At 51.1% G+C, this 10,301-nt stretch overlaps 1 long non-coding RNA gene across 2 annotated transcripts in view; it reads right to left on the bottom strand.

The window, feature by feature from the left end:
• Positions 1-2,457: 2,457 nt before the first annotated feature.
• Positions 2,458-10,301, bottom strand: part of LOC119968598 — a 56,539-nt gene continuing 48,695 nt past the window's right edge. Inside the window, exon 3 of one of the 2 annotated variants that reach the window (XR_005461147.1) lies at positions 2,458-2,790. This is a non-coding gene — a long non-coding RNA (uncharacterized LOC119968598). Of the gene's footprint in view, positions 2,791-5,932; positions 6,043-10,301 lie in introns of those variants that run through there. The other variant, XR_005461148.1, reaches the window with a different exon arrangement.

The following is a 10,301-nucleotide window of genomic DNA, read 5'->3' as shown; positions in this document are numbered from 1 at the left end:
ATGAACATCATCACTATGTGATAAAGAGCTAGTCTGGTCAAGACAGTAGGAGGTTATCAGTGAGGTTAATAGAGTGTCAACCCACAGCAGATTATGTGCAGCAATCAACAGGATCAATAAAACGGTGTTGGCCCATCTCCTGTGTCGGAAGCCTGTTTCTCGTTTCACTGCATCCAGTTGCAGTCGATGTTGGACCAACACAGATAACACATCAACTCCCAAGAAAGATTTTGACACAAATCCCTGACATCACACAAGGATCCAGTGAGGTTAACATCACATGAATGTGAATCTCAGAGAGACTATTACTGAGTGGGTGGGTGGTTAAACCTGGCAGTAAGAGGATACATATGTAAAGGATCACAAAGCCTTCAGTTGCCAAAGTCATTCACATTAACATTAAATGCGTCAACAGAAATGCAATATCTATACAGAGGTTGCACAACCATGACCCAAAAGAGAGTTCAGTATTTCTTATTTTTTCCTAATCCTATCACTGTGCATGGTTGCAGCCTAACATCGGCAGCAGAGGTAGAGATAGCCTGCTGACTGCTATTCTCTGTTTCAGAGATGACTTTGGCAGATGTCTACTGCTAAGCCTGAGGCCTAGAGGGCTGTGGTTTGACAAGGAATTTCTGCTCTGGGGCGGGTGCACCTTCCTCAGCATCGGCAGCCACTTCCAGAGGTTCATCATCTGACTTGGATTCAATGGGTGGCTGATTTACAGCACTCCTCCAGGTTCCAGAGACCAGGGCTGTCCCTGCCTCACACTGCTGTGGAGACATGTCAGTGAGGCTGTAAAGGATAGGCTTGCAGACCACGAAGGTACAAACTAACAAGAGCTTTATTGGAAAGGAGTTTTCTCACAAGCTCCTAGAATAGACTGACTGTTAGCTCCACCCAAACTGCCAATGATGTCATCAGTACATCATGTGATTGAACTCATAAAGTGACCTTGTTCCTGGTAGGAACATAACACTTTCCTCCCACGTTAGGATCGAGGTTCTTGCGATGAATGACAATATAATGTGCTTGTGGCTTCACAGCTCCAGGGTCCCAGGTTCGATTCCCGGCTTGGGTCACTGTCTGTGCGGAGTTTGCACATTCTCCCCGTGTCTGCGTGGGTTTCCTCTGGGTGCTCCGGTTTCTTCCCACAGTCCAAAGATATGCAGGTTTGGTGGGTTAGCCATGGTAAATTGCCCTTAGTGACCAATTAAAAAAAAGGTTAGGAGGGGTTATTGGGATACGGGGATAGGGTGGAAGTGAGGGGGTCGGTGCAGACTCGATGGGCTGAATGGCCTCCTTTTGCACTGTATGTTCTATAATATTAACAATCAAAATTTGCAGTACGAACAATTAACAAATGCAACAGTCCGGACATTTTGGATGACATCGATTCCTGTGTGGTTGTAAGTGGGCCTCATGCGTCTGCTTTTGCATGTTGACTGCAGCCTTGGGTGTGTTTGGTTGGGTTTTGACATCATCCCCTATTGTATCAATTGGAGCCGACATGAGATTTGCAGATTGACTCGGTGTTGAAATGTCCTCAACTGACATACTGTCTTCCACAGTTGTTTCTGGTATTGTCAAGTTCTCAGGTATGTACAGGTCTTAACTTGGCACAGTTTGTTGCAGGCTCTCGGCTAACTCTGCTTCTGGCAACCTTGTTCCAACAGCTAAAAGTTTGTTTTTTAAATTTAGAGTTCCCAATTATTTTTTCCAAATAAGGGGCAATTTAGCATGGCCAATCCACCTACCCTGCACATTTGGGTTGTGGGGGTGAAACCCACACAAACATGGGGAGAATGTGCAAACTCCACACCGACAGTGACCCAGGGCCAGGATTCGAACCCGGGTCCTCAGTGCCGTAGGCAGCAATGCTAACCACTGTGCCACTGTGCTGCCCCAACAGCTAAAAGTTGGTCATCATGTCTTCTCCACAAATTGTCCTGAGTTTGAACGACAACAAAATTGGCACCAGCCGCGGTGAAATTCATGACCCGTTAATGGGCTAGTATCGGCGCCACATGGAACCTGAGAGTTTCCAGTGAAAAGCGGTGCCCGATTCAACAGAGTCGGGACTGCCAATCGAGAGGCTGACAAGTTGCAGCCACGTATTAGCACCCTCATCCCCACACCCACTCACCCCAGCCAACAAGCTGGCATCATGAAGAGCGACACCCTGGTTCGCGGATGCAGAGCCTCAGACCCTGCTGTATGCTGTGGTGGAGAGGTGGGGAACTCTGATCCCCGGGGTGGCAGGGAGGCTGCCACCCACTGATGTACACATGGCCTGGGTGCAGGTGGCAGAGGCCGCACCGCCAGGACTGGACAACAGCCACTTTTTCTGACTCCATTAGATTGGTGCGGTTCTTTTTCGGGTGTTTTCAATGTGGATCAAGCACGTTGTTGCCAGTCGCTTTGTGGTATTTTTAAAAGATCGACTTGCAGACCATGAAGGCACAAACAACAAGAGCTTTATTGGAAAGGTGTTTTCTCACAAGCTGTAAAATAAATAGACTGACTGTTAGCCCACCCAAACGGCCAATGATATCATCAGTGTGTCACGTGATCAAACTCTTGGAGTGACATTGTTCCAACTAGGAACAAACATGAATATACACAGAGGTGTTCTCCACAGTGAGACCTTGTGCCTAACCTGGTACAATGACCCGCCAAGATATATGTGGTGGTGGAGGGTGCAGCTGATCGCTGCTCTGCTTTGGTGTTTTCATCCTCATGATGATCTGGGGGCCTTGCTTTATGTTGGTCCTCCTCATGTGCCTAGATCTGTTGGTACCAATGAAAGAGAGAAAATGGTTTTAGTTCATGAGCGGACATAACGCAAGATTGGATGCCACTCACTGTGAATGTCAGGATGTCAGAACTCAAGGAGGTATCACCTGTGCTCGGTTACCGGGATAAGCCAATCATCCTTCCCCACAGGAGTGATCCCCGATCTCCCCAGCCAGCCCAATGGCATCCTCCTTGCATTTGATGAAGGATGTGATGTTGGCCATCCCTCCTCCAGTCTGGGATCTTCTCCTTCTGTTGTGGGCCAGTTTGGACGAGATGAAGACAAAGGAAAATGAACGTGATGAGAAGGGATGGAGCAGAGGTTGGAAAATGTGTTGAGCCCTCCAAGAAGGGCCAGGGATGGAGGGTGCACAGCTTGCTAAATGAGATGGTAGTGATGCGACAGTATCCATGAGTCAATAAGTGGTGACATGTGACCCCCGCAATGTGTGTGAAGAGAGAAGACTCCTGAGTGCATGATGTCATGATGAGATTTTGATATTGGAGGGAATTGAAGGTCGCCACACCATGGAGGGATGTGACTCTGTTAGGGAGGGTGCAGAAGGGATTCAGCAGGATGCTGCCTGGGCATCTGGGCTGGAATGTATCAGCTCTGGAGAGAGGCTGGTCAGGCTGGGGTTGTTCTCCTTTGTGCAGAGAAGGCCGAGGGGGGAACCTGAGCGAGATGTACAAAAGCATGAGGGTCATAGATAGGAAGAAACCTTTCCCCTTAGTAGAGGGGTCAAAAAGTAGAGGCATAAATTTAAAGTAAGGAGCAGAAGGCTTAAGAGGATTTGATTAAAGATGTTTTCATCCAGAGGGTGGTAGGAATCTGGAGCTCACTGCCTGAAAGGGTGGTAGAGGTGGGAGCACCCACAACATTTAAATGAGCACTTGAAATGTCATTGTATACAAGGCCATGGACCGAGTGTTGGAAAATGGGATTAGAGTGGAAAGGTGCTTGATGGCTGGCACAGCCATGATGGGCCGAATGGCCTTGCCTGTGTGCTGTAAAACCCTACGGGTGTGATTCTCTGGCCTGGTTTCGCTCAAGCTAGAGCACAATGAGGCCAGAGAATCGGAGGAGCAGCCTAAAACGAGAACCGCGGCGGGCGCCAAATCGTTGGCGATGCAACTGGCCTGCTCCAGTCGGCGAAATCGGGATCCCGCCATAGCGTGACGAGAAACAAATTATCACCATCTAAGCCCTGTTTCCTTACCCCACAGCCATCGGTCTCCCATGATCCAGTGGCTTCCCCAGCAAGTGGTCACACTGGTAGTACCCCTTTTGAAAAACATGAACCTGACGGATGGACTGCTGCAGGGAGCCGAGGAGGTGAGCTTCACTCACAGGCAGTGAGCCCAGGGGCACTGGGTTGGTGGGGGTGCAACTGGGGGTGCAACCACAGTTGGGGATGGTCCACCATTGGGGACAGGAGGTCTCGGGGCTGGGGTAAGAATGAGGGGTTCCACTCCGGGGGGTGGGGTCGATTGTGCGTGTGTCATCCATGCCAATCCACGGACCATGTGTTCCCATTAGGGGGGCAACCCTGGTCCCTGCCTGTTTCCAATGATCACCCATAGCTCCCAATGCCCACAGGGGTCTCTGGCCGTGCGGCTGAATGCGATTGCTAATCGGGAATTGGCAATCATGGCTAAGTGAGCACTTCACACATCTCAAGTGGATCCCCGTGGGTGGGCCATGTAGCATGTGGGAGTCATTGATTCGCATCCTAATCACACCTTGATGCATGGACACTTTGCTTGAGCACTGTGGGAGGCAGCACCTTAGACGCAGCGGGCAAACTTAGATCACCCAGGGGATGGGCCCTGGGCATATGTCCGCGCCTGGGTGTGCATGAGCAGGGCATGTCGGACAGAAGGTGTGGGGGGGGGGGGGCACGTCTGGGGGATGTGGAATTGGTGGTCGGCCCTCATCATGGAAGAAAAAGCCAGAGGGGTCATACTGATTATGGTGAGGGTATTTTAATGTTCCTTGTCCAAGTGCACACTACTGCCCCACCCTTTCAATGGTGCCTCACCACTGTCCCCACCTTCCCATACCTCTGCCCCCCCCCCCCCCCCCCACCAAATACACATTCCACACCTTACCTCCCACCTGCCCCCACCCCCAAGTGCCCTCTTGGTGATCCTCGGCATGCTTGGCCTTCCTTGATCTATTGCATCATTCAGGTGTATCCCCAGGATGCACATCTGAGGTGGCGGCAGCCAGCTGCTTACCATGTGCCAAGGCCTTTGATGTCCCTGGTGGCCATCCTCGGGGGGCTTTGGGATCAGTGGGCTCCGGCACACTTGATGGTGGCATATGCACAGCTGTGTCGCTCTTTTCCGGATGCTGGCTGCGAGACGCGGCCTCATCAGATGGGGAGCTGGTGGTCAATGTCGCAACTCCATGGGACGGGACCGTGTTGCCACCCTGCGCCCCCTCCTCCCGCTCACTGCCCATAGGGCCTTGGCATTCACCTCGGGACGGTGGGGCAGGTGGATTGAGCTCCAACTGCCCCTGCATTGTCTGGACTGCCAGATCTGGCGCTTCTCCAATGTCTGCACCATGGTGTCAACGCCCTTGCCGATTCTCCGCAGCTTCTCCGCCATTCCTATCTCATACCGGGACATGTCCCTCAGAGCCTCATCAATGTCAGCCTGGTACTGGGTCATGTCCCCCAGTGAGTCGAATATTCTGCCGGGGCCCTCAGCCATGGCCGTTGCCGACTACGCCACGCCTTGGACACTTCCACTAATGCTGCTGACATCATGCACCAGGCTCTCCATTGTAGTTGCCATCCTAGCAGTGTTGGCCTCAGTGCCACATTGCCGGTGACATTTCCTCTACCCATAGCTTTTGGGACTCCTCCAATTGGCTATGGACCTGCTGGAGCGTCACTACATCTAATGCTGCTCACTAAAGTCTCCATCAGCTCTGGAATAGTATGCTCAGCATCTGGCTGGGACCCAACTGGGTCCTGGGATCCAGCAGACCTCCCACTGCTGTCTCACCTGGGGGTTCCTGCCTCCACCTGATGTACATTAATGAGTGTGTGGTGCTCACCAGATTGTGCCCAGAAGCCTATTCACTAACGTTGCTCACCAAGGTGTGGAGGGTGGGGATGATGACAGCTGTGACGCTTTAATTGTGGCATCCTCCGAGCTCTCCTCCGAGGTGGTCACATAGGAGGCAGGAGAGGGGGCCACTCCGGGATGGGCCAGCGCTGTTACCTGGAGGACCTGCAGGAGGATGAACATGTGGTCAGTGGGAGGGATGGGTCAGTCAGTAAAGCAATAACAATTCACATTTGGCAGGTCCTCCGGATGGGGCCCGGTGGATCCTCATCTCTGCGGCGTGCACCGACCTCCTCACTGGGGACCGCTCTGTCCTCGGCCACCCCCGTAACCTCTAGGGTGGGTTGGGGTTCAATGGAGGATTGGGGGGGGGGGGGGGGGGCTGGTCACGTGGGGGTTGTTATATTACTTGTTTGTAATATGTCATTACTCTTTGCTTTACTTCCAGAATGGTCTGATGGTTAGATTTCACAGAAACTACCAATCTTCAATTCAAAGCAAAATAGGTTTAATGAATAACGAGTTAAATAATAATGAATTTGTTCACTCTTCAGAACTATCACTGATAATAAAGTAAATCAGAATAAGGATTAATTGTATTTAACTATAAGAATTAACTAAGCTATATAGCTCTCGAACTGCTGTCTAGTCACTCCTGGTCGAAGAGAGGGAGGATCTTCCAGGTTTACATATTTATATCTGAATCTAGTGCTGCCATCTAGTGGTTGTCTTACTCTATGATGCAGTTGTTAACCCTTCATATACCAGCCTATATACATATCACTACTATAGGACTGGGAAGGTTTCGGGGGAGGGGGGGGGGGGGGCGGTGTCAACTCAAGCATGTGACCCAATGTAGGTCGTTGACCTTCTTGTGGCACCGGAGGTCAATCCTCCTGGTCACGCTTCCCGAGCTGATGGCCGCTGCCACATCATCCCAGGCAGCACTGGCTTCCCTGTGGCTCACCCTCCAGGACCCTCGGGGGAACAGAACATCCCTCCTTGCCTCCACTGCATTGAGGAACCTCCCCGGGTCGGTGTCTCCAAATCGTGGGGCCAGTCACCTTGGCACCATGGCTGCAAGCTGAGTGGGGTTGACTGAGCTGTTTACGTGCTTCTCGACCCTTGTTAGCGGGGGGCTGGTAACCGTGGCTCTGGCGAGTCGGCTGGCGAGCCTTCATGTGCGGCGTGAAGCCTGTGGGACCTCGTTAAGTGGACCAATTAACATTGTATTTCATTGCCGGCCTCGCCGGGAAGCTCACTACCACACTTAGAAATCTTTCCGGAGAATCGCGCCCTGGCGGAGTGACTGAGATAATTCATCATCTACCTGCACTGGATCGCATTCTGGGGGCAGGTGCCAGCCTCGCTGGCCTGCTCTGCAATGGCCTCCCATGCCGGAGGGATGAGGCTGGTTTGGGTTTTCAAGCTTTCCCTAAGGTAAAGAGTGCTGCCATCTAGTGGTTGTCTTACTCTATGATATTCCTGTAGCAGCCTCCCCGAACAGACGCCGGAATTTGGCGACTAGGGGCTTTTCGCAGTAACTTCATTTGAAGACTACTTGTGACAATAAGCGATTTTCAGTGCTCCCTATGCTCTTTTTAACAATGATGTGGTAACTTCGGGTAAGCGTTCTCCAAAGCGGCCTTCAGGACGCGCGACAATGCAGAATCGCCGAGCAGAAACTTATAGCCAAGTTCCGCACACATGAGTACAGCCTCAACCAAGACCTTGGATTCATGTCGCATTACATTCATCCCCCACCATCTGGCCTGGGCTTGCAAAATCCTACAAACTGTCCTGGCTTGAGACAATTCACACCTCTTAAACCTGGGGTTACCCCACTCTCTGGATTTGTAAAGACTTAATCACCTGCAAATGCTCGCATTCAAAGCATCGTCTTGCATCTTTGACTTTGTCTATGTATATATGTTTCTGGAATCTACCTCTTCATTCACCTGAGGAAGGAGCAGTGCTCCGAAAGCTAGTGATTTGAAACAAATCTGTTGGACTGTAACCTGGTGTTGTAAGACTTCTTTCTTCTTAACAAGAAGCCATCCCTGTGGATCTCCTGGAGACAGCTCGGCTGGAGAGAGTGAAATGTTTGTGTTCGGACAGCAGTTAAATATGATGCCCTGACCTTTAACCCTGTTAGCTAATGGCAGGGAAGACAAATCACTTCCCGATCCGCCATGTGATTCAGAGACATACTCTCCTGTACATAATTGAAGAGCTTCCAAGCCCGGAATTGGGCACAATTTCCTGTCATTCCAACCAATAGAAAATGAGCTACAGAACCTCCTCCATCACCACTTAGCTTCAAAAACTGAAAATTCCGCCCAATATCTTTAATAAAATCTATTGGAAAACATCGCAATAAAAGTTAGGAAATGACCAATTAATTCTTACATTTGATCAATATTGCAAATATACAAGCTCCTGCTGATTATCAAAAAAACTTTTAAATGGGATTTTCTTCAAAATGTTAGCAAATAAGCCACCCGATGCAGTTGTTTTAATTTTCAGGGAATGCATCAAAGAATAGTTAAGCCATGAGGTGATTGAGCAATTATTCCCCTATTTATGCACTTTGGGAAGGAAGTGAAGGCATTCGAGTGGGTGTCGAATAGATTCATGAGAATGGTTCCGAGCATGAGGAACTTCATTTCTGTGGGGAGATTGGAGAAGTGGGGTCTTCCTTGGGGAAGAGAAGTTTAAGAGGCGATTTGACAGAAAAGTGCAAAATCATGAGAGGCCTGGACAGAGTAGACAGGGAGGAACTGTTCCCGGCTCTTCAATTATGTACAGGTGAGTATGTCTCTGAATCACATGGCTGATCAGGAAGTGATTCGTCTTCCCTACCATTACCTAACAGGGTTAAAGGTCAGGGCACCATATTTGGATCTGGAATGTACAGCCTGAGAGAGTGGTGGAGGCAGATTCCAGCATGGGTCTCAAAAGAGAATTGGATAATTACCTAAAAAAAACGAAAATTCATAACTGCAGGGAATGGTTGGGGAGTGGGTCTGGCCAAGTTGCCCTTGCAGGGAACCACCATGGACACAACAGGCTGAATGGCCTCCCCCTGTACTGTAACCATTCTATGATTCTAATTCTGGAGTGTGATGGAATATTCTCCACTTGATTCAGCTCCAACAGCACTTAAGAAGCTTAACCATTCAGGATCCAGCAGCCTGTTTGATGGACATTCCACCCACCTCCTTAAACTACACTCACCTTGGCTAGTGGAGAATATTCACTCACACACTTGAATTGTGCTTTGTAGATCATTGGTAGACTTTGGGGAATTCCCATCCTCTGAAGTTTTGAGGCAATGATAATCAAGATGTTTATGGTGGGGTATTCAGGCATGGTAATGCTGTTGAATATAATAATAATAATAGCTTATTGTCACAAGTAGGCTTCAATGAAGTTACTGTGAAAAGCCCTTTGTTGCCACATTCCGGCGCCTGTTTGGGGAGGCCAGTACAGGAATTGAACCACCGCTGCTGGCCTTGTTCTGCATTAAAAGTCAGCTCTTTAGCCCACTGTGCTAAACTAGCCCCGTTATCAAGGGAATATCAAGGGAGATGCTTAGATTCTCTCTTGGAGATGGTCGTTGCTTGGCACTTGTGTGGCATGAATGTTACTTGTCGAATAATAGCCCAAACGTGAATGCTGTCCAAGACTCACTGCAAATAGGCATGGGGTGGGATTCTCCGACCCCCCACCCAGCCAGAGAATTGCCCGGGGCAGCGTGAATCCCGCCCCGCCACCCCAACGCCAGCTGCCGGATTCCCCGGCACTGGTTTTTCGGCGGGGGCGGAAATCGCATTGCGCCAGTCGGGGGCCGTTGGCAGTGGCACCCCTCAGCGATCCTCTGCTCCCCGATGGGCCGAATGGCCACCCGTTTTCTGCCAGTCCCACCGGCGTAAATCAAACAAGGTCCTTACCAGCGGGACCTGGCTCTGCGGGCGACCTGCGGAGTCCTCGGGGGGGGCTCGGGGGGATCTGGCCCCGGGGGGAACCCACAGTGGCCTGGCCCGCGATCGGGGCACACCGATCTGCAGGCGGGCCTGTGCCGTGGGGGCACTCTTTCTCTCCGTGCCGGCCGCTGTAACAGTCCGTCGTGGCCGGCGCGGAGAAGAACACCCCTGCGCATGTGCTGGGATCACGCCAGAGCACGCCGGCGCTCCCGCGCATGCGCCAACTCGCGCTGGCTGGCGGAGGCCCTTCGGTGCCAATTGGCGTGGCGCCAACCCTGCCGGTGCCGGCCTAGCACCTGAAGGTGTGGAGGATTCCGCAACCTCCGGGCGGCCTGACGCCGGATTGGTTCACGCCACTTCTCGGCGCCAGTACGGCCCGTCCCACTGGATAGCGGAGAATCCCGGCCTTGGAGTGCTTTGGTATCTGCAAAGTTGTTA

Source organism: Scyliorhinus canicula, chromosome 7 (assembly GCF_902713615.1).
Source record: "Scyliorhinus canicula chromosome 7, sScyCan1.1, whole genome shotgun sequence".
In the NCBI taxonomy this organism is placed as follows: domain Eukaryota; kingdom Metazoa; phylum Chordata; class Chondrichthyes; order Carcharhiniformes; family Scyliorhinidae; genus Scyliorhinus; species Scyliorhinus canicula.
This window is presented reverse-complemented; position numbering and strand designations above follow the sequence as displayed.